The following is a 24927-nucleotide window of genomic DNA, read 5'->3' as shown; positions in this document are numbered from 1 at the left end:
CAGCCATAAAACCTAAATTTTAGAAAAATATCAGGTGCCGTGAGAAAATACCCACTGTATGATAAAGGTTTTTTAAGGCTGTTGAGGACGGCTTCTGTATGATTCAGTTTAATTGTGCAAGGCTGTATGTATACAATGCTATTAACGTCAACGTGCTTTGTATTTTCAAATTCTTGACTATAAAAATCTGCTTGTCCAGAATCAGAAAAAAATGTACAATTTTTTTAATTGGTGGGGAAACAGACACTGAATGATAGGAACCAAGAGTTTTTGCAGTTATTGACAATCAATGTTGTCAATATTCAATAGCTCTCTCCAAGCACGCAGGTTAACAAAACATCATTGGTTTATTATCTTGTGAATCAAGACCCATTTTCTTGAGTGTAAAGGCTCTGGCATGGTGAAAACACTGAACACGAGAGCTCAAGCAAGACTTGGTAAAAAAAAAAAATCAGATCACTTTATAGATAAAGAACAGAGCCAAGGGCCTAGCAGGTGGGGATGAGGGATGGCCCCGTTTCCTTCTTTGTTAGAATTGATCATTGGTCATTGAGGGAACATGGAATCTGGGGTTTTGGGGAATTTGTTTGTTTGTTATTTGTGGTGGGGAAAAAAAAAGAGTTTTCAAAATAGGCTTTACCATAGCGCTGCCTGGAGTCAAGCTGAACTGTAAAAGCATTTCTATGATTGGTGAGATCACTCAGTAGACTGAGTGTGAAGGGCTCTAGATCCCAAGATGGGGTCCAGAGGAGTCTTCATGCATATATATATGTAGGCAGCTCACACACCTCAGACTTCATGGGGCGATAATTAACTCCTAAACTCAGTCTCGATTTGTTCACCTGACCCTTACCACTCTCAACCTCCACTCATTGAAAATCTGGGCTGGATATACTCAGTGGTGTTAATTTGGTGTTAATTTGTTGTTAATTTATGTTCAGACATTAAGCAACGCTCATGGGATAAACTAAAGTCTTGTCCCTCCCTGGGCTGTGGGCAGAGTAGCCCACACAAACAGCATATCCCATTGCCAGCTGGCACCAGCTGCTGGGCCCCTGCTTCTGGGTGATAAGCACTGAAGGATATTAACATTACAGCAGGAACACTTGTCATTCACTGTAACCCCTTCGTGCATAACCCTTAAGCCACTTGTCTCCTGGGCCACATCAGATGACTTCATCAGATGTAGATGTGCATTTACAAGCTCATTACCCAAGGCTTTTAAACCATTCCACCCCCATTCCGTAGATAAAGATGTGAACGTGGCTTTCTCCAAGTCATTCTTTTTTTTTTTTTTTTTTTTTCTGAGATGGAGTTTCGCTCTTGTTACCCAGGCTGGAGTGCAATGGCACGATCTCGGCTCACCGCAACCTCCGCCTCCTGGGTTCAGGCAATTCTCCTGCCTCAGCCTCCTGAGTAGCTGGGATTACAGGCATGCACCACCATGCCCAGCTAATTTTTTTTTTTTTTATTAGTAGAGACGGGGTTTCACCGTGTTGACCAGGATGGTCTCGATCTCTTGACCTCGTGATCCACCCGCCTCGGCCTCCCTACAGGCTTGAGCCACCGCGCCCGGCCTCTCCAAGTGATTCTTACCGAGAAGACTGTGGAGAGTAAACATTCAGGTGGACCAAAGGTACTGTTGTCTTATATCTTGGTTTGCTTTGCTTTTCTGGTCAATTTCTGTGGCCCTCTTTTCTGGGGCCCAGCTTTGTAGGCATGTCCAGGTCCATGCACTCCAGACCATACAATCAAACATGTTTGGGATCTTCACTAAGAGGAGCTTGGAACCTGAGAGAGGTGCCTTCCGTGAAGCTGGGAGAGCCCCACCAGCAGTGGGCCGTTGCTGTGGAGTTTGTGGAGACTGCCGTCAATGAGATGATAATGATAATAAAGACACACTTAAAGCTACAGTGGATCAAAGGCTTAGGCTGTAGCCAGCTTTGCTTTAAGCACTTTACACAATTCATCTCATATAAGGCTCCAGATAACATCATTGAACACAAGATTGTATTCTAGACCCACACAATTTAGAGGATAGACAGAACCCAAGAACTTTCAAAACACCATTGGAAAAATGATATGCAACATAATACATATTATATTATGTATTGTGGGATTGTTGTTATCGTCATGTGACAGAAAACTAGCTCAACATAATAAAGGCTATATATTTTAAAAACCCACAGTTAACATCATACTCAATGATGAAAGACATTAAATGAAATACTTTCCTCTAAGATCAGGCAGAAGAAAAGGACGCCCACTTTCACTACTTTTTCTCAATATTGTATGGGAAGACTGAGCCAGAGTAATAAACCAAGAAAAATAAATAAAAGGACATCCAAATTGACAGAGAAGAAATAAAATTATCTCTGCTCACAGATGACATGATCTTTTATATAGAAAATCTTTTAGATCACATACATATGCACATACACACACACACACAAACACACACTCACACACTTTAGTACCTTGAAGTGCTTCTAGTTCCTCAAATAAACTTAGGTTGTTAATGGCGAATCTTCTGTTTTAATGTGTTTACAGCTATAAATGTTTTTACGTTAAAACCAAAAAAAACTAATTCAGCAGGATAGAAAATTCAGAACATCACAAGATTCAAAATTGCATGCAAAAATTAGCAGCATTCCTATACATTAACAATGAATAATCTGAAAAGGAAATTAAGGAAACAATCCCATTGGCAATAGCATCAGAATAAATATTTTATTCCAAGAATAAAATACTTAGAAGCAAAGATAAGTAGGTTAAAGATTTGTACGCTGAAAGCGAAAACAAAAACAAAGTGATTTAAAAATTAGTAAGGGACTTGAGCAGACATTTCTCCAAAAAAAATATACAAATAAACTTTACAGGATTTTTCCAGACTTGGTGAGAACAGGCACTATTCAGAGATCTGAGTAAGCTTGGAGCATTGCTCAATCTAAATCTTTCAAATATTCTTTCCCCAGCCTTTAACAAAATTTTCTCATGTATGAACCCATTAATAATTTGCTGAATATTTGAGGGGGACCCTCTGCAAGTCTTCAGAGCTCTCTTGCCTGCTGTCTCCATGCATGTGTCCCCTCTTTGGCATTCCTCCTATCAGTCCTAGCCAGCTGGTTCTCCCTGGACTCTCCGCTCTATCTCTTCAACTCAGAGTCCACCAGGCTCCAGCTGGGCTCTCCTTCCTTGTATGGCAGCCTGGAAACTCTCAAGGCAAGTAGCTGGGACAATCATATGAGTTTCCTCATTCCTTTCTTGTCTCTCAGGGCTAATTGTCCTCCATTGTCTGATGTTCCCTGTCTTGAAACTGTCATTTTATATATTTTGTCTAGTTTTTTGGTTTTGATTTTGTTTTGTTTTCAGTTAGGAATATAAATCCAGTCCCTGTTACTCCATCTTGCCCAGAAACAGTTCTGCCCGTGAATCTTTAAATTATGTTTAAAAACAATCTTTCCAAAGGAAAGGAAATAATTTTGGTGAGAGCTTTTCTTCCCCAGAGACATTTCAAAAGACATGTGTGGCCACACATGTAATGGGATCTCCTGATAGGGAACCCTATCTCTGCTTGGTATCCAAGGAGAGGACCTGAAGCATGAAAGCAAACTTTCTCTAAGTTGATGCTGCAGGAAGGAATCTCCCCAGGAGCCAGAGGAGGCAGCCCCAGTGTTCGAAAAGGCTCACCTTTCACGTGTGACCTCTTTTAGTTCCCATGGAGGAAACTGCTTCCACTGGATGGAGAAGTTAAAGCCTTTCATTAGTAAGAGGTGGCAGGCCATTCATTCATCCCCCAAGCCTGGGATTAAACCACAGTCATCAGCTCATCCTTGGGGACAACTGAATCCAATCTTTTTGCTTTTACAGAGAAACAAAATGTCGCATAACGCGAAGGTAAACAAAAACGTACCTATCATGAGGTCAACATTTCCAGGGAGCCCTAGGGGTTATAGCAGTGCCTGAGAGGATTTTACAGAAGACAGGGAGGCCAAAAGGAAGACACAAAGGACTCCAGGCCCATTCCTCCTTCAGTCAAAGCTGCTCATTTTATATATGAAGAAGATTTCACCTGAAAAATCACTGATTTGATTCAACTGCTGCAATTTTCAGATGGAGAAGAAAAACCTGTAAGACTTACCCAGGGTAAGGCAGGAAGTTGAACATCCAGCCTGTGATCAGAACCCCGATCGCCTGTACCTCTGTGCGATGCTTTTACATCTGGGTCACAGAAGGATGCTAGTGAGCAGAACAGAGGCCACAGGGGTGGAAATCCCTGATTCCTAAGGCAAGATAATGCGGACGTCAAAGAGCTGACATGAGGAACCAAGAGGCAGATGAAAGCAGAATGTTTTGTGAGGCAAGAAGCGGCACAAAGCCCAGGAATTTACAGCAACTGTTCTTACCTACCTGGCCACTGTCACTCAACTGGGCTGACAATTCCAAGCAGCCTGCTTCTCAACCCAGCATGGCACAGGACTCGGACAGCCCCGTCAGGGCATTTTACATTTTTTCTTGACGATGGTTTTCTTTACAGCAATTTGATCTGGAGATAGCTCTCTTTTCTACCGTATGACTTCAAAGAAGCTGTGGACAACTTGCAAGCTGAGTCCTTCCCAAAGTTGGGCTCACAAGGGGAAAGGGAACACGAGAAGAGAGGATGCTGAGCATCTCTGTGGGCGGCGGAGTCTCAGAGAAAGGTCTGTGTTTCCCGAGAGCATGGGGATACCTTGTCTGCTTCCTCGAAACCTGAACTCAATGGACTACCTGTGAGGCCCCAGAGCAGAGCTTTCCAGACACCAAAGAACAGGTTTCCTGTGATTTCTGATCACTCTGCAATTAAGTTTGAAATCAATGGGAAAAAATCTATGTTCCTTTTGGTATAGACCATTGTGTGAGCACATGAGGTTTGTATAGTCCCAGGACCCAACACCAAAGGTTCTGGGTGAACCCCTGATTACGTGGTTATTGACTGACTAACAGACTGATGTTTTCGCCTGTTTGTATTTGTTGGCATGAAACCTGTAACCATCACATGAGTTCTGTGTAGACGGCAAAGAAGCTCAGCAAAGCAGCTGTTTGTTTGTTTTTAATTTATCATCTACACAAAATCTCTACATTTTTATAAACTATTGTAGAGGAGTTTCAGGTTCACAGAAAAATTAAGCAGAATCTTTTTTAAAATACAAAACATATTGGAAGTAAAGTAAGCCTCAATGTTAAACCCAGTAAAAAAAACTCCCAGGCATGCAATTTAGAAGTCTGTGCCTTCATTCACACTTCTGCTCAACAAACGTGTGGTGAGGACGGTGTTGTGGAAGGTACCCGGACGATGGGAGGACTGACGCACAGTCGTGTGCAGGGCGACAGGGTGCAGGAAGTGCGCAGTGGTGGCCGCACTTGAGGCTGTGGAATTTGGAGGCCAGGCCAGCCACCCAATGGTAGGAATCCACCCGATACTGATGTGCAGTGTGAAGCCCCTTCTGCCGTGTACTGAAGCCGTGACGATGTAAACCCGGGCAGCCAGGTGCACGGCGGGGGACGTCCTCAAGGGCAGGGCATCTGGGTCCCACAAACACACTCAGGGAGCAGACCTCAGCCCTCGTAGGGGAAAGGTGCTCCCAGTTCAACACAGCCGGGATTGTCCAGTACAGCCCCAGCGACTCGTGTCTAAGCCCTATGCACTTCTGCAGCAAGGTGACAAAACAGAAAAGGCTGCTTTACTCTAAATTATTAGGGTGTAGCAATCACGGTTTGAGGCCTGGCCTCCCAGGGAGCCTGAGGAGTGGCCAGCTTCCTCCAGAGTTGGCAAGCTGGGTATCGGAGCAGCTCCTAGAAGGAGAAGCATGACACCTGGTGGAGAGCAAGGACCCGACAGCCAGACCCCAACCCGGACGTGCCACAGGGAGCGGGGAGCTGCCTCAGGGACCCTATGTGCCCAGTCGGGGTGTGGCAGGAAGCAGTGACAGCCGTGGGATTTGACAAGACCATGAGCACATGTGAGGTTCCCTCCTTAACCTGCCAGAAATCCTGGAGGGAATTTTATAGAGCCAACATCCAGAAAGACTAGGTGGGGGAAGAAGCCATGGAATCATGGAATCGGGGCTGCTCTTTGTGGCAATGATCCCAACAGGTGGGGAGACGGCCAGAAGTGTACTTCAGTGCTGTTACGTTGCCAACCGGCATGGTCTTCGGGGTCAGACACATCTTCTGATCAAACTGTGCTACGTGTGAGCTGTGTCACTGTCACAGGTAAATTATCCTACCTCCCTTACTCCATTTTCTCCATCTGTTGAATGATAAGTTACTATCTTTTGGGGCGGTTCTGAAATTAAATGACACCCAATTTCCAGGACCTAGAAGAACAGATCGCTGCTCAATAAGAGGCATCCAGGGTTTTCTGGAGCAGTTGTAGTGGAATTGTTCCAGCTCAGAGCAGTAACAATAGAAGGTCAAAGACACAAACCGAAGGTCGGCATGAAGGGGATGTGCTGGCTGCTCGGTAAAGGTCAAAGGGTAACTCCCAGCTGGGCTTTGAAGGCTTAAGAGTGTATGCTTGTCTATAGCCATACCACCCTGAATGTGACTGATCTCATCTGATCTCGGAAGCTAAGCAGGGCTGGGCCTGGTTAGTACTTGGATGGGAGATCGCCTGGGAATACCGGGTGCTGTAGGCTTTAAAAAAAAATAAAAAAGAGTTTATTCTTAGCTGAACTTTAGGAGTTCCTCTAAAGCAGATAAGGAGGGGAAGGTTGTTACAGGCAGGGGGAGGCATGAGGGCCAAGTAACAGGAAACAGCATGGAACTTCAGAGAGTTCCCGGCCCTCCAAAGAGACAGAGGGAAGAAGGGTGGGCTTCTGACGACAGAGTGGAACACCAGAAGAGAGGACAGGCCATGTGTGGAGAGAGCTGGGAAGTGCTGGTCTCAGGCATAGAAGTAGTTTCCCTTTTCAATAAAGCAACTGACTAAATGTATAGCCAAGATATCAGCTCAAACCCCAAGTCCCACAACCCCCCCAGGATTTCTGCCCATCCCCTGACACCTGTGATTTCATGGCGACTCCCACTCTGAGCTCCTCTCTTGAGCACTTGGATTCACTCATCCATTCTTCTCATTCGTCATTATTATTCAGCCAGTATGTACTGAGGCTGTGGGAGTTGGTCATAAAAATTGGGTCATTCTTATTGCACCTGACTTAAACAGAGTCAAGAGGCCTGGGGAATGCACGCAGGGCACAAAATATTGCTCCAAAAATGTAATTGTCTGCAAGCCTGCCTGCAGAAACTGCCTATAACTTGAAACCAGTCTCATCTCATGGCTACTAAAACACCCTGCCATGACTCTAAGACTAGTTTTACCCACCGCCATCACTCACCAAGCAGAGCCTGCCAGCTCCCCAAAACTTTACCATGCCAAAGAACATTCTGGAAAAAAAAATCTAACATTTTATCGTTTTAAAAAGCCTCCAACCTCTTTGTTCTTTGGACATCATACTGAAGACTACCCCATCTCTGTGTATGCCCTTCATTGCAATTCTCGCGTCCCAAATAAAGTGTTACATTTAAGACATTCATCTCTACATTTTTATTCTAACTTCAACAGTGCCTGCTATGTGTCAGGTATGGTCCTAACAGTAACAATAAAACAATAAAAACTGCCCTGATGGAGGTGACATTCTAGTGGGGCGGGTAGAAGGTGGGGTATAGAGAGACAGCAAAGAAACAGAAAGCAAAATATATTGAATGTCAGATAATGATCAATGCCATGAAGAAAAAAATAATGCACTGGTGAGGATTAATAAGCAGAAAATGCAGCTAAAAACACCGTCTTCCTCCCTCCTCACCCACCTCATCTTCCTCTGCCCCATTACCATGTAAAGCCTGCATTCTCAGTTCACCTATGCTGCTCCGGTCTTCCCTGGGTAATGGGACCCTGCGTGTACAGTCTCCATTTCTAGAGGAATGCTGAGCTCAGCGACTCAGAGAAGCATCCTTATCTGGCATCCATTTCTAAAAACACCTTCCCTTTAAATAACATGGGCAATTCAATTGTTTAGAGCACCAAGGGTTTGCAGAGAACAAACATCGTGTTGTTCACCTTTGAGCTGGAAGGATTACTAAATGATTCCTGTTTTTCACTCTGATTGTTAAAACCTTGATAAGTCAGCCTATTTTTATTAACAGAATCACTGGGTTCCTCCTGCTATGTGATATTCAACTGAATTAACAGAGATTGGAGGCAAAGATTGGAGGCAAGGAGAAACTGGACTCACAACAAGTTTCTATTAACAGACTAATTAAAGCGGGTTTTGATGGTTTTAGGAAACGCAGTCTCATCTGGGTGTGCAAACAAGGGCTCTGGGTCGGGGAAAACTAATAATAGCTGTTTGGCAGCACTCCGCAGCAGAGCCTTGACGCCCGAGGCTGCTGGTAGCTTGCATTGTTCAGCCCTCAGGAAAATATTTTTGTTTTGAAACTTACTAAACTGTTTTTGATCTGTGGGGTGATGTTAATAGAAACAGGTTCTTTTTTCCTCCCTCAATCTTTTAAAGTTTGCCAAAATAATGGAAAATCCTGGGATACGAAACAGCAAAACATTATCACCACCCTCCTGCCAATGGTTATAAAAAGACTGTTCTCCTGATCGGAATGCTCGTCTGGAATAAGGTTATGACCTTAATATGCCTTGAACAGGTCAATTCATAATCAGGCCCTATATAAATTCTTAGGGATGTTAAGAAAAGGTATTTAAAATGTGGAAATAAGGTACCAAAGTGGGTGGCACGAGGTTTTATTACAATACTGGGGCTATGTTTACTAAGACCACGCAAGAATTATTTAATTATCTCAGGGCATGCACTTACATTTGTTCTGCCAGTTACTATTATTTGAGGCTGGACACTGAGATTACATGATACTTCAGAGGCCTTGTCTAGGAGAAATGCGTATCATTTCTGTCCGGTAGGAAAATAAGTCCAAATATTCCAGTTTTATTGCCCTGCAGGACATTAACCAACCAGCGTTGCCTGTAAGTCAGCAAACATTTCAAGATGTCTTTTCCGCTAGACTAAAACCTGTTCTTCTATTTCTTTCTGAATCAACTTTATCATCTTACTTCTTCACTGATGAGTTGAGTGAAATATCTGGCTTGTGTTCATTCTATATTTGCAGGAGTCTTTTCTTTTAACTTGTTGAAAACTACATTGACAGGAATGACGGATAACCAAAGTGATGGCACACGACAGGCAGCAGTAATGTTCAACTTTACCTGAACCTGAGATCCTGGAAAACGGGGACACGTAAGAACCCCCCACCCTTCTGTTCCTGGAAATGGCTTACTGCAGAGGCCTACCATTCCCGACGGGACTTGGATAAGATGCATGATGCCTCCTCTTTTACCCGCGACACACACAGTCACAGACTCACCACCGTTTCCATTCTTTGGAAATAGTTAGCTGAATTGCTTGCCACAGTGACCAATCTGGACAAGATAGCTGCTCATTTGAATTAACCAAACTTTGGTTAAGTTTCTCTCCTTCCCCCAGACCCACCTTTAGCCTAAGCCAGCAACAGAAGGTGGACAGCTCCTCCTTGACGTTCCCCCGAGACGTGAAAAGAACTGGCTGTCAGTTTTCTGATCAATTGTCCTGCTAGGCCACCTGCCCGTCCCGCTTCCCCACACCAATTCTTTCCAGCCTTGCTTACTCTTCCCTTTCAAAGAAAACTCTTTTTTGCCTGCCTGATTTGGGAGACATTTGCAGATCTTGTTGTCTGAGCCTTCCCAATATTGATGTGATCTTCCGGGGAAGCAGTGGTCTTTTCCAATATGGTCTCTATATCTAAGTCCGATGTGTTCTTATCTGACCCTATTCTGACCCTGCAAAGAGAAAGGACCCACCCGGATGTGTTCACGGCAGCCTGCTCTTTCTCTCCTCCCTACCCCTCCCAGGAATCTAGACCCAGGACTACTCGACACTCAAGCTACCAGCCACGTTCCTGGTAAGTGCCCTAAGTGGCTTTCGGTAGAAGCTTGTTCCCCAAAATGTGACTCATGGAGAAAAACATCAAGGACACTCACCAGCTGTTTAGAATTCAGAATCTCAATGACGCACCCTAGGCTCCCAGAATTAGCATCTGCATTTTAACAAGACCTCAGGGCGATGCGTGTGCACATTCAGGCATGAGAAGCATTGCTACAGAGCGCACTGGCACAAGCCGCCCTAAATCCTTGCTCTCTGGGGGCTCTGTATCCAAGAGCAGTTTGTCCCAAATAGAAGGCCTTTCCAGCACAGCTGGTGCCTCCAAGCTGCTGTTCTCTGGGCTTCTGGTGCTTAGAGAGGCAGAGCTGAGTAGGAATACAAACATCTCATAAACCCCCTTTTATATGCTAATAAACCTCCTAGATTAAACAGCTAGCCCTTTGCAGGCACAATTCTCTTTTTCTTTTCATGAAAGATGGTCACTATGCTATTCTTAGACAACTTTACTTATTCTCTACAACTTCCTTTCCTCCTTGCAGGAGAAACTTGGCTTTCCGAGGCATTATATGCATGGTCCAGCTGCTCCTCGTATTGAAGTTACGACCATGGGATTTGGCAACATTGAGCTCTGGCTCTGAGCATTGCTCTTACAGCTGAGAGTGACGCCCAGGCTCTGGCAGCCCAGACTTGTCATCCTGTAAATGAACAATCCCCAGTCCCTGAGCCTCATTTTATTCGCTTGGCTGAGCTGCCTGTTTGCTTTCCGTCCTGTGCTTCCCAGCTCACTGAGCAAGAGGATTCGTGCCTGACTGTGTGGAGAAGCTGGAGGAAATGGCCACCCTGACTGTCCTAGCACCTCCAGGGGAGGGCCTGGGCCCTGAGCAGAACTCTGATAAAGGGAAGCAGGGAGGCAATGGGAGAGTCCTGGCCAGGTGCAGAAGCCCGATTTCAAGACCAACTCTTCCATGGGCAGATTGCGTGATGCTGTCCAAGCGCTCTAACCTCCGGCCTTCGGTTGTCACACCTGTAACATGAGGAAATGTTCTAGAGAGGTGGCTCAAAACCTAAATCCATCAGCCTTCCCCAAAGAACATGGGGGACAGTGCACGTAGCAAGTCCCCATGCCCAGAGTTTCTGATTCCATAGTTTGGGATGAAGCCTGAGAATGTGCATTTCCACCAAGGCTTCTAGTGATGCTGATGGCCCAGGGGCCTCCCTTTGGGAAGCTCTGTAGTAAATCCAGGTTCTCAGCCAGTCTGCTCCGCAGAGGTCCTGAGACAGGCGGATTCCCTAGGCCTCCCCTAAGGTTCTGACTTAAGCAGGGCAGCATTTTTCAAAAGCTCTGCCAGGTAATGGTGCTAGGACTGAGAGGCACTGGGTGGATGTTTCTAAGATCCCACGCAGCTTTCACCTGCTGGGATGCCATGATTTTGAAGCAGAGTGCCTCCTGCCTTGCCAGGGCTGACAACACACACAGGGCAAGAGGCCGTCATCACATAGTGGAATTTCGCTCTTTGAAAACCTGGTGGTAATGTGTCCCATTTCAGCCCAAGCAGAGGTTCTCCAGAATAAGATCCTGCCCAGAAACACTCATATCCCCTAGAAACTTGGCAGAAATGCAAGCTCTCAGCCCCATTCCAGGTCTCCTGAACAATAAACTCTGGGGCGGGAATGCAAATATCTATGTCCTAAAACATACTGGTGATGCTTCCAATTCAGCTAGTGTTGGAGAACCACTGACTTAAAGGAAGAGCAGTTTTTATGTGCCCCAAATCATACTGTCCTCAGAAATGCCCCTGTAGGGACCAAAGGACTCTACTCCTCTGACCTGAAGCCCCATTGCCTGAATGGAGAGGAGGCTGCTGCGTGGGGGCCACAGAGGACTCAGAGAGGCCCTGGGCAGTTTCTTGCCTCCCCAGTGCATTAAGCCAAAGCTATCCACAGAAGTTGTTGCCTGGAGAAGATTTCATCACCAGTTTGATGTTATTTATTAACAAAAACAAAAATGACCCTACCCATGGCTGAGAGTGCTAACAGGTGCAAGCAGGGACATGTGTACTTTGTAAGTTTCCCCGGGGGGCTCCAGGATGAGACCAAGGTGGGGACAAGGTCACCTGTGCCCCCTCAGCAGCCCTGGGTTGAAATTTTCACTGTATGACCTTGGAAGTTGACCTGATCTCACTAAGCCTCAGTGTCCTTTCCTGTCCCCACCCCCACACCTGCATGAGGACAGTGTCCTGCTGTTCTACTCAGCATCAAGTGCCCAGCTCTCAATGACAGTGGACACATTGGCAGTGCTCAATTTCTTGGCTTAATGGGTGATTTGAGGCAATGATAATATGTACTCTGTGGGTGTTTAAAAAAACTAAATGGGAAAAGGCATGAAAATTACATAGCATGCTGCCTAGCAAAGTGGTGACACTTTTTTATGTTGGCTATTGTTATCAGTCTGCATATTTATATGTGAGATTTCCTCACATTGATTCTATATAGAGGAGGTCAATGGTACACTAAACTTATGTCTCATTGATAAAAATCTGAAAATCTCGTTCAAAGAAAAATGCATCCAGATTTATGCTTCCACAAAAAAATAACAGGAAACAGCTGTCAGCCAGGCAGTGACCCAATGGAAAAGGCAGAGGGAATGGACCTCTTGACTATCTGCCTTGGCCCTGGCAAGGGAACCCTGACCGTGGCCCTCAGGTCCAGCTTTCATGCCCACTGCCCTGCACTGCACATTCTGGTTGAAATGTGTCTGAGTCTCATGCACACATGGAAACAATTCCCCTGGGGTCACTGGCTATCTTCCAGGGCTTAGCGTTTCCAAGGGGTACTGTGCCAGTGGGATTTTTCCACAAAAAGGGGATTTCCAATCTGATGAATAGTTTTAGAAAAGCTGCCACAGTGTCTTGGAGTCACCTGCTCGTTCACAACGATGCAGCTGATGGAAGCGTTTCTACAGTGACACATACCTGCCCTCTGCGTGACCCCACGTTCCCGTCACGCTGTGAAGTGCATGACTATCTCTCCTGGGAGGTTCTACCCCCAAGAAACAAACACGAAGAAGAAGTTGACCACAGCAAACCTCCTCAAAGACAGATTTTCCTAGGGCCCAGTGCCCGCAGATCTAGAGTATTGCTGATCTCCACTTGGGTTGGACAGTGATTTTTTTTAAATTATCAGGACAAACAGGTTTCTAATTGGCATCAGGTAAGAGGTTACTCTAAGCATATGTGTGGGTTGAGTTAAAATGGGGGGGGGCAAGGAAGGGGACAAAAAGCGCATGCTCATCTCAGCCCTATTCAGAGGGGCCCTCCCAGTTCTCCACCAGGCTCAACTCAACTTGGAGGAAGGGCTGGTTTCTGGGACCAGATGGATCTGCATTCAATTGTCACCTCTACCACAATGGCGTAGCTGTGTGACACTGGACAAGTTAATGCGTTGCCCTCACCACGGTGTTCTCACCTATGGGAGAACATAATGGTTCATCATTTGTCGGAAATGTACAGACTGAGTATTCATGTCCCAGTGAAATTCACATGCTGAAACGTAATCTCCAATGTGATGGCATCAGGAGGTGGAATTTTTGGGGGATGATTAAGTCACAAAGGCAGCGCCCTCATATGTGGAATTCATGTCCTTGTAAAAGAGACACCTCAGAGAGCTCTCACTCTCTTTTTCTGCAGTGTGAGGAGACAGCAAGAAGACAGCCTTCTGCAAACTAGGAAGTAGGCCTCACCAGCGATTCTGGCAGTGCTTTGATCTTGAACTCCCCAGCCTCCCAAACTCTGACAAAAAAACATCTATTGTTTAAGCCCCCCAGTCGATGGTAGATTGTTACAGCAGCCTGAACAACGACGGGAATTAGCAGCAAGGAGTGGGAATGGTGCTGTAAGAAAAAAGAAAAAACAACTGTGAAATATACAAGTAGCTTTGGAAGTGGCTAGGTTTTGGACTTTTTTTAGAGGCTGTCACCCTTTTCTTCTTTTTTTAATTTTCTCCTTTTTGATTGGGAATGTGTACCTTATACTTTCCCCATCACTATAACTTGTTGAGTTTGGCAGATTCACAACTGGAGAGAAATTTTGCCTCAAGATAAATCATACCTTGAGTCTCACCCATATGTAATTTAGATGATACTTAGATGAGACTTTAGAGTGAATGCTGGAATGAGTGAAGAATTTGGAGCCTTCTTGGATGGAATGAATGTATTTTGTATGCAAGAATAAATTAGGGGGCAGGGGTGGAATGTTACGGACTGAATGTTTGTGTCTCTCCAAATTCAGGTGTTGAAATCCTGATTCTCAGTGTGATGGATTAGGAAGTGTGGACTTTGGGAAGTAATTAGGTCATGAGGGTAGAGCCCTTGAGAATGGGATTGCTGCAGTTCTAAAAGAGACCCCGGAGACCTCTCCTGTCCTTTCATCATGGTGAGGACACAGCAAGAAGAAGGCTACCTGAGAGCTAGGAGCTGGACCCTCACCAGACCCTGAATGAACCAGCAGCTTGATCTTAGACTTCCAAATTCCAGTACTGTGAGAAATAAATGTCTGCTGTTTAAGCCACCCAGTCTATGAGAATTTGTTACAGCAGCCCAAGCTGCCTAAGACAGCATGTCAATGAGGTTTGAATGATGCAAGAATCTGATTAATAGAAACAATTACAAGTATTAATGAAGTGCTGAGCTGGGAGAGGGAAGGGGAATGCAGGGCCGCGACCTCAGAGCTTTGATGGAGCGGGAGTTCTTGGCAACAGAGACAACGTCAAGCCAGGAAGGAGGACATACCTGAATCAGTACAAGGGAAGCTATCTCTACTGCGTAGACCGCTCCCGCCCTCTCCTCCATCCTCATGGCTACTTTGTTCACTTCTCAGTGGTCATTCTGCTTCCTGTCTTCCCTCTTGTCTATTTCGCTATCTCTCCATTACCCAGAGTGATCTCTTATGAGCACAAGTTAAATAATACTGTTCCTTCCACTTAAGACCCTCCAGTGCATTCTTCTTCCTGGATTTGATTCTTCTCCATGGTCTCCAAAGCTGCGGATGTGATCTGACCCCCGCCACCCTCCCCTGCTTCCTCCTCCTCCCTCTCCCTTCTGCGTCATTCGACTCACGGCACTTGTTCTGGCCCAGGCCCTTGCGCTGGCTCTCAGAATATGACCCTCAATATTTTCACACGGTGCACTCCTTCTCGCCTGTCCAAGAGCCTCCTCTGTAGAAAAGGCTTAGAAAGGCGAGGGAGCTTGAGCGTATGGCCCACACTCTCTCTCCTTCCTCCAGATCATCTCCCTCTGTGCCAGCACTACAGGTGCACTCAGGCCTCACGGGGGCTGCGCTTGGACAGGAGCTTTCCCTCCCCGAGGCAGAGCGGGATCTGGGGCAAGGGCCTAGGGCAGGCAAGGGAGGTCTCTGCTGCACCCCCACGCCAGGACTTCACATCTGAGCACCCAACACCAACTCTCCCTGACTCCAGCCTAGAGTCAAAGCACTCAGCCTGTCCTGGGACCTAGTCCTGTGCTCAGAGTTATAAAGTGACGGAAGCTCAGGCGTCAGCGGGTGGGTCATTGGTGGTTGGTTATCCCTTCCAGATGACATTGAAGATCCTGGTTCAAAAGTGTGTCGTACAGTGGATATTTCAGGAACTTTCTCATTCTCTGATGTTGAGAGTCTTGGACATAGGGTTTCAGTGCTTCTCAACATAGTTTCACAAGTGACCCCCACTCTATGGCTATCAGAGATTACAAAACTGACCAGAAACAAATCTGAGCTCACAGTCCCGGTCCAGGCTCTCTGCTTACCCGGCCGCTTGCCCTAAATGTTGCTTAAGACTCTCTCTCTCCCTGCTTCCATCATGTGGCCTGTGAAAGCCAGACACTGATGCCTGGTGCTTTTAATTACAGAGTGAGGAAGTAACAAGCTTTGCTACAAAGACTGTTAAGTTGATAGGAGAGAATGATCATTGCCGTCGACATCTCACAAAAAGCGTAGACATCAAAGTGGCACCCACCCTAGGAACCAGGTTTTCATCATATCTTTCATCTTGTGTCTTTATTTACTTATTGGCCTGGGACATTCCACGAGGATTGGAATAGCGACATTTGCACTGAGAGGATGATATCAGTTCGAAATCGTGCTGTCAGGATAAATAGAAAACCCTTCGCTATTTGATTATCTAGCAAGAAATTAATGGCTATCCGTAAAATGTCTAATAAAGTGATCTGTTTATTCTAGAGGCTGTGGGAACTGTTTGTTTGCTTTCCTCACCCTTATGCTTGTTCTTCTCCTGAGCGCGAGATGACTAATTGGTTTAACACAGTCATAAAATCACCAGCCTGGCTCCTTCCACACCAGGAGAGCCCTGCAGAACCAAAGCAGTGCACACGCCCTGCAGAGCAAATGCCTGGGGCGGGATGCAAGGGAGCTGAATTCTTCGATTCCCGTTGCATTGATATCCCCTGTTTTCACTCCAGTGAGTGACCTGGAGTCCATCACAGGCTGCTTTGAGAGCCCAAGATAGGGCACATGGTAAGGGCTTTCTTTTAGGGTGCAGATACCACCCACCATCTTTTTGTTCCTAAGAACTGTGATTGGACCCAGAGAACAACCATGGTAGTAACATGAGCCAATTTATGGAGGAAACAGAAATGGGCTCCAGCTAACTTCAGAGCCCAAAGCCCTTCCCATCCACCCACTTCATCCCTTCATTCCTTTCCTGGCTCTAGTGGAGTGTTTTAAATGCCCCACTTTGAAAAGTGCTTTTTTGTTATTCATTTTGTTTTGGTTTTGCAGGAAGTGAATTTACTTAGGTAGAGAAAGAGAAAAAAAAAGAAGAGAGAACTTCCACACAAGAAAGAGAGAGTGTGTGGAGGAAAGTTCTTTTTAATTGAGTATGTATCTGTTCTTAATTATAATCAGAAATTTTATTTCAATCAATATATATAAGATGATATATATTATACATATATGTATATATATTGTGTGTGTGTATATATATATATACAATTTCAAAATGTAAGTTATTGAGAGGTTTTACATTCTTATGTTATATGTTAAGTCTTCAAAATCCAGTGTGTGTCACACAGTCACACACAGCATATTTCAATACTTACTAGCCAAGTTTTTAATAGCCATCTATGGCTAGTGGCCACTATACTGGCCAGCACAGTTATAGATAATAGAAAAGTAAAAGTAAAAAACATTTCCCATCTTCGAAACTGTAGTTATCAAAACTTAACAGCAAATTTGAGATCTATCACTCATGAACATAGATGCAAAAAAAAACTAAGCGAAATATTGGCAAAATGAATTCAGTCAATACACGTAAAAACATAAAAGACCACGTCAAAATTATTATAGTCCAGGAATTCACATATAGTTTAACATTAGAAAGAGTGTGTGTGTGTGTATATACACATACACACCCCTGACCTCAGAGGAAATATAACACCTAAACAGAGAAGTTACATGAAACAATTGGGAATGTTATTAAAGGTCTGAACCCTCCCACTAAGGTCCAGATGATCCTTATGAAATCTGACAAAACCTTCAGTTCAAGTAACAGGTAATTCCAATGCCTTTAGGTCCATACAAAAGACAACGCTTCACGTTTATTTTTATTCAGCAAATAAGACACCCTATTCCAAGAAAGCACACATAAAATAATAAACTTATCTTCTTCATGATTATTGGTGGAAGCATCATAAGTGAAATAGTAGCAAATACAACCCAGGAATACATTAAAGAAGCAATAGCCCATCAAGGAGGGTCTATTTTGGAGATGCAAGCATGGCCACACTAGGAAATCAATCCCAATTCACATGACTTTCTGTGAAGACATCTTATAAACCCTGCAGGAAAAATTTTCTGAGCACTCGTGATAGACAGAATAATGACCTCCCCAAAAAGGACTATACCTTAATCCCCAGAACCTGTAAACATGTTAGTTTGCATGGAAGTGGGGAATTCGCGTGGCAGAGGGAACTAAGTTAGCTAAACAACTGACCATAACATAGGCAGACGACTCTGTTATCCAAGTGGGACTGCAGATGGCAGGAGGGGACCACTGGACCACCAACTGGAGTGGCCTCTGGACACTGGGGGAGACAAGGAAGCAGTGTCTCCTGGAGCCCCAGGAAGGAACACAGTCCTCCCAGCACCTTGACTTCAGCCCAGTGAGACTCAGGCCAGAATTCTGAACTACAGCATTGGAAGATCATATATTTCTGTTGTTTTAAGCCACTATGTTTGTGGTAATTTGTAACAGCAGCAATGGAAAACTAACATAGTACTTCAACAGCCCCTTTAAATCTAACAAACCAAAGTTAAAACCGTAGAGAATCAATGTTCTCTTAGGTATTGCAATGCTGATTTACAAACTTCATAACATTCCTATATACTTATCAACCTAAACTCACAAGTCTAAAACCAATTTCACATTTCAACTTTAAACCACAACATTACCTGTCAAGTATGCCATGAGTATTTCACATGCAAGACTTTAAAAAGCAAACACAAGTTATTCCAAAGGTTACAAACATTTTTTCAGTTTAGCTCAAGTGAGCCTGTGATGGTTTGTATGCACCCGTGAGTCCATCTGAGAGGCCTGGGCTACATGGATCCCTCCTGTGCACAGAACCGGTCACCCGCTCCCCACTCACTGGCTCGGCCTGCGTTCTGCGTTCTCATCTACACTGCAAGTTCTTGGAGGTCAGGACTTCTGAGTTTCTCCCTCCCACCCCTTCCTATCCTTCACTGTGCCTGAAAGCAGTTCAGGCTTCATGACTGTTTACAGGTTGATCAGTGATTTATAGGATGATCAGTTTATCTCTGTTTAGTGTAGTTATTTACAATTACTAGATCATTCTCTAATTACTACTATAGTAATTACTGGACTATATAAAATGTACTATATTACTATACTATCTAAAATTCTAGTATGCCCAGGCTCTGCCCTTACTTGTTGTCTGGGGAAGACGGCCCTGACCCAGCTCCAGGCCTGGTTCTCCTAAGCCCAGGCCTTCTTTGAGGATCCCACCTCCTCTTCCCACTGATTGACTCATGAATCTGGGCTTTGCCCAATCAGTGAATGGCTTTCTCCCATGCTATTGATATAAGTGGCCCACATAAACCGGCCCAATTCAGCTGGAAAGAGTGCCTGCTATTCCACGACTGGGAGACAAAGCCTTTCTCCTAGGGACTTTGAAAAAGGAAATACTGTGTCCTATTTATGGCTGGTGGTCGAAGGGGAGCTGGTCTGAGGGCAAAACCAACAGAGGAGGAAGAGATAACAAAGAACAGAGATTTGAGGGTGAACCCCAACCACAGGCACTGGGGCCACCTAAGTCCCGGACTCCTGTGGAGTGAGGCCGCAGCTGGCAAGGAAGAAAAGGTCAAGATCGTTATTTTCTATTTTATTTATTTATTTACTGAGACGGAGTCTTGCTGTTTTTTTCTATTTTGAAAAAGAGGTTTTCCATGAAAGACCCTTTCTTCATGACACCGAAAGAGGCATCTACCCAGCTCTAGGACAGGGGTCTCAGAGCCTAGCCTCCTCCTGTGCTCTCCCCACGACACTGCCCCAAAGGTTCGGTTGGAGGGGAATGCTGGCATATTTTAAATTGTGCTCCCTTAATTGGCCAGCGTCCTGACACAGTGGGAGGGAATGACAGGATCTTTTTACCAGAGAAAATTTCAAATACAGTCGGCCCTTGGTGCAGGGGTTGTGGGGTAATTAATTCCACGATCCCTACGTATACCAAAATCCATGGATGCTCAAGTCCCTGATGTAAGTTGACATCATATTTGTACATAATCTATGTACATCTTCCCATACACTTTAAATCATCTCTAGATTGGTTCTTTTTTTTCGGCATAACTGTTCATTTATTCCTTTACCCCAGATACACTGTTCTTGGTACATCTTCCCATACACTTTAAATCATCTCTAGATTGGTTCTTTTTTTTCGGCATAACTGTTCATTTATTCCTTTACCCCAGATACACTGTTCTTGCCTTTTTGTCCCTATTGTTTAACCAAAAATGAACTCAGTAAGTTCGGAGGAGGCAAACAGATAGCACATGATCATGTCTCTACAAATATAGCAACTCCCTTGCTCAAAGTGTGGTCCACAAACCAGCAGCGTCAGCATCAGCATTGTGGAAGCTCAGATCCCACCTCAAAATGTGAAATCCAAGTTTGCACTTTCATGCGCTCCCAGGAGATCCACCTGTGCATGAGCGTTTGAGAATCACGGTCCAGGAGCCAGTCCTTACCCTTCCTCACACGTTCAAATGCAGCCTCATCTAAAAATCATACACCAAAGTTTCATTGTTATGGTGTCCCATAGGATGGACAAAATTCAAAACAAATTTTTTCAACTGCTTTTCTGAATTTTGAAAGATAATCCTCGCCCATTCACTTATTGGAATGAAGGAAATTGTAGTAGTATGATTGATCACCTATGGGAGATTGGGAAGATCAATGGAATCAGTGCATGGGCTTACCAACTTTAAGAACTTTTAATACAGGACTTAAATTCTCTAACTCTCAATTTCTTAATATGAAACCCACCTCAGAATATTATTGACAAAACTAAATGAAGAAATGTGTTTGAAAGTAATTTTATAATTAGATTTGGGGTTTACTACATTATCATGGTTTTTTTTTAATTTTTAAATTATTTCAGTAGTTTTTGGGGAACAGGTAGTGTTTGGTTACATGGCTAAGTTCTTTAGTGATGATTTCTAAGATCTCAGTGCAGCCATCACCTGAGCAGTGTACACTTTTATTCCTCACTCCCCTCCCACCCTTTCCCCCAAGTCCCCAGAGGCGTTCTGATGCCTTTGTGTCCTTCTGGAGTAGCTCTCACTTATAAGTGACAACATACAATGTTTGCTTTTCCATTCCTGAGTTACTTCACTTAGAGTAATAGTCTCCAACTCCATCCAGGTTGATACTAATGCCATTGTTTTGTTCCTTTTTATGGCTTAGTAGTATTCCACGGTACACACACACACACACACACACGCACGCACGCACACACATCACATTTTCTTTATCCACTTGTTGGTTGATGGGCATTCAGGTTGGTTCCATATTTTTGCAGTTGCAAATTGTGCTTCTATAAACATGCATGTGTAAGTGTCTTTTTCATATAATGACTTATTTTCCTCAGGGTAGAGATCTGGTAGTGAAATTACTAGATCAAATGGTATCTCTACTCTTAGTTCTTTAAAAATTCTCCATACTGTTTTCCATAGCAGTTGTACTAGTTTACATTCTCACCAGCAGAGTAAAAGTGTTCCATTTTCACCACATCCACACCAACATCTATTACTTTTTGATTTCTTGATTATGGTCATTCTTGCAGGAGTAAGATGGTATCACATTGTGATTTTGATTTGCAATTCCATGATAAAAGTGATGTTGAGCATTATTTCATATGTTCATTGGCCATTTGTATATCTTCTTTTGAGAACATTCTGTTCTTAGCCCACTTTTTCATGGGATTATTTGCTTTTTTCTTGCTGATTTTTTTGATATTAGTCCTTTGTTGGATGCATAGTTTGCAAATATTTTCTCCCACTCTGTGAGTTGTCTGTTTACTCTGCTGATTATTTCTATTGCTGTGTGGAAGCGTTTTAGTTTAATTAAGTTCCATCTATTTCTCTTTGTTTTTGTGGCATTTGCTTTTGGGTTCTTGGTCATGAACTCTTTGCCTAAGCCAATGTCTAGATGAGTTTTTCTGATGTTACCTTCTAGAATTTTTATGGTTTCGGGTCTTAGTTCTAAGTGAGTTGATTTTGTTTAAGATGAGAAATGAGGATCCAGTTTCATTCTTCTACATGTGGTTTGTTAATTATCCCACAAACATTGGTTGAATAGGGTGTACTTTCTCCACTTTATATTTTTGTTTGCTTTGTCAAAGATTAGTTGACTGTAAGTACTGGGCCTTATTTCTGGGTTCTCTATTTTGTTCTATTGTTCTACATGCCTGTTTTTATACCAGTACCATGCTGCTTTGATAACTATAGCCTTGTAGTATAGTCTGAAGTCGAGTAATGTGATGCCTTCAGATTTGTTCTTTTTGCTTAGACTCGCTTTGGCTATGTGGGCTCTTTTTTGGTTCCATATGAATTTTAGAATTTTTTTCTAGTTCTGTGAAGAATGATAATGGAATTTTGTGAGAATTGCATTGAATTTATAGATTGCTTTTGGCAGTATGGTCATTTTCACAATGTTGATTATACCCATCCATGAGCATGGAATGTGTGTCCATTTGTTTGTGTTGTCAATAATTTCTCTCAGTGATGTTTTGTAGTTTCCCTTGAAGAGATCTTTTTCTTCTTTGACTAGGTATTTTCCTAAGTATTTTATTTTTTGCAGTTCTTGTAAAATGCGTTGTGTACTTGATTTGATTATAAGCTTGGTCACTGCTGCTGTATAGAAATGCTACTAATTTGTGTACCTTGATTTTGTATCCTGAAACTTTGCTCAATTAATTTATCATATCTAGGAGCTTTTTAGATGAGTCTTTAGGGTTTTCTAGGTAAACGATCATGTCATCAGCAAACAGTGATGGGAATTGCACTGAATTTATAGATGGACAGCTTGACTTCCCCTGTACCCATGTGGATGCCTTTTGTTTCTTTCTCTTGTCTGAATGCTCTGACCAGACTTCCAGTACTATGTTGAATAAAAGTGGTAAAAGTGGGCATCCTTGTCTTGTTCCATTTCTCAGGCGGAATGCTTTCAACTTTTTCCCATTCAGTATAATGTTGGCTGTGCGTTTGCCATAGATGGCTTTTATAACCTTAAGATGTGTCCCTTCTATGCCAATTTTGCTGAGGGCTTTCATCATAAAGGGATGCTGAATTTTGTCAAATGCTTTTTCTGCATCTATTGCGATGATTTTTTGGTTTTTGTTTTTAATTCTGTTGACTTGTGTGTGTTAAACCAACCCTGCATCCCTGGTATTTAATCACGGTGTGTTATCTTTTTGATGTGCTGTTGGATTTGGTTCACTAGTACTTTGTTGAGGATTTTTACATCTATGTTAATCAGGGATATTGGCCTGTAGGTTTCTCTTTCTTTCTTTCTTTCTTTTTTTTTTTTTTTTTTTTTTGTTATTATGTCCTTTCCTGGTTTTGGTATTAGGGTAATACTGGCTTCATCGAATAATTTAGGAAGCATTTCCTCTTTTTCTGTCTCTTGAAATAGTTTCAGCAGGATTGATACCAACTCTCCTTTGAATGTCTGATAGAATTCAGCCATGAATTCATCTGGTCCTGAACTTTTTTTGTCAGCAATGTTTTTATTAGTTTCAATCTCACTACTTGTTATTGGTCTGTTCAGAATTTCTATTTCTTACTGGTTTAGTCTAGGTGGGTTGTATATTTCCAAGAACTTATCCATCTCCTCTAGGTTTTCTAGTTTGTGTGCATAAAGGTGTTCATAGTAACCTTAAATTATCTTTTGTACTTCTGTGGTATCAGTTGTAATAGTTCTTGTTTCTAATTGAGCTTATTTGGAACTTCTCTCTCCTTTTCTTGGTTAATCTTGCTAATGGTCTATCAATTTTATCTTTTCAAAGGACCAGTTTTTTGTTTCATTTATCTTTTGTGTTTTTGTTTAATTTTATTCAGTTTTGCTCTGATCAATGTTATTTCTTTTCTTCTGCTGGCTTTGGGTTTGGTTTGTTCTTGTTTCTGTAGTTCCTTGAGGTGTGAGCTTGGATTGTCTATTCGTGCTCTTTCAGACTTTTTGATATAGGCACTTAATGCTATAAACTTGCCTCTTAGCACCAATTTTGCTATATTACTATTATCATTCAGTTTGAAAAAATTTTAAATTTCCATCTTGATTTCATTGTTGACCCAAAGATCATTCAGGAGCAGATTAATTTCCATGTCTTTGCATAGTTTTGAGTGTTCCTTCTGGAGTGAATTTTCAATTTTGTATTACTGTGGTCTAAGAGAGTACTTGATATAATTTTGATTTTCTTAAATTTATTGAGACTTGTGTTACGGCCTAGTATGTGATCTTGGAGAATGTCCCATGTGCTGATGAAAAGAATGTATATTCTGCAGTTGTTGGGTAGAATGTTCTGTAAATATCTGTTCAATCCATTTGTTCTAGGGTATAGTTTAGGTTCATTGTTTCTTTGTTGACTTTCTATCTTCATGATCTTTCTAGTGCTGTAAGTGGAGTATTGAAGTATCCCACTATTGTTGTCTTGCCATCTATCTCATTTCTTAAATCTAGTAGCAATTGTTTCATGAATTTGAGAGCTCCATTGTTAGGTGCATATATATTTAGGATTGTGATTTATAATTATATTTAGGATTTATATTTAGGATTTTCCTGTTGGACTAATCCTTTTATCATTATATAATGCTCCTTTTTGTCTTTTTCCACTGTTGTTAATTTAAAGTCTGTTTTGTCTAACTAAGAATAGCTACTCCTGCTCGTGTTTGCTTTCCATTTGTATGGAATACCTTTTATCGCTCCTTTAAGTTTATATGAGTCCTTATGTGTTAGGTGAGTCTCTTAAAGACAGCAGATATTTGGTTGGTGGATTTCTATCCATTCTGTATCTTTTCAGTAGAATATTTAGACCATTTACATTCAACATTAGCACTGAGATGTGAGGTACTGTTCTATTCATCATATTAATTTTCTCCTGAATAACTTGTCTTTTTTTTCCATGCATTATTGTTTTATAGGCCCTGTGAGATTTATGCTTTAGAAAGGTTCTATTTTGGTGTATTTTGAGGTTTTGTTTCAAGATTTAGAACTCTTTTTAGAAGTTTTTATGATGCTGGCTTGGTAGTGGTGAATTCTCTCAGCATTTATCTGAAAAAGATTTTATTTCTCCTTTTTTATGAAGCTTAGTTTTGCTGCATATAGAATTCTTGGCTGATAATTATTTTGTTTAAGGAGGCTAAAG

At 42.9% G+C, this 24927-nt stretch overlaps 1 long non-coding RNA gene and 1 other non-coding gene across 2 annotated transcripts; both read left to right on the top strand.

The window, feature by feature from the left end:
* Positions 1 to 1188: 1188 nt before the first annotated feature.
* Positions 1189 to 13073, top strand: LOC105707548 (uncharacterized). The gene is made up of 5 exons (XR_010342005.1): positions 1189 to 1636; positions 3871 to 6252; positions 9211 to 9299; positions 9950 to 9999; positions 10520 to 13073. It is a non-coding gene; the product is annotated as an uncharacterized LOC105707548 (long non-coding RNA).
* Positions 6559 to 6677, top strand: LOC135276071 (5S ribosomal RNA). Its single transcript, XR_010343643.1, has one exon. It is a non-coding gene; the product is annotated as a 5S ribosomal RNA (ribosomal RNA).
* Positions 13074 to 24927: the final 11854 nt, after the last annotated feature.

The sequence above is a fragment of the Aotus nancymaae genome, unplaced genomic scaffold (genome assembly GCF_030222135.1).
Source record: "Aotus nancymaae isolate 86718 unplaced genomic scaffold, 86718_ANA_hifiasm-v0.15.2.pri h1tg000001l, whole genome shotgun sequence".
Lineage (NCBI taxonomy): Eukaryota > Metazoa > Chordata > Mammalia > Primates > Aotidae > Aotus > Aotus nancymaae.
The sequence above is the reverse complement of the archived record's forward strand: the minus strand, read 5'-3'. Positions and strand labels throughout refer to the sequence as shown.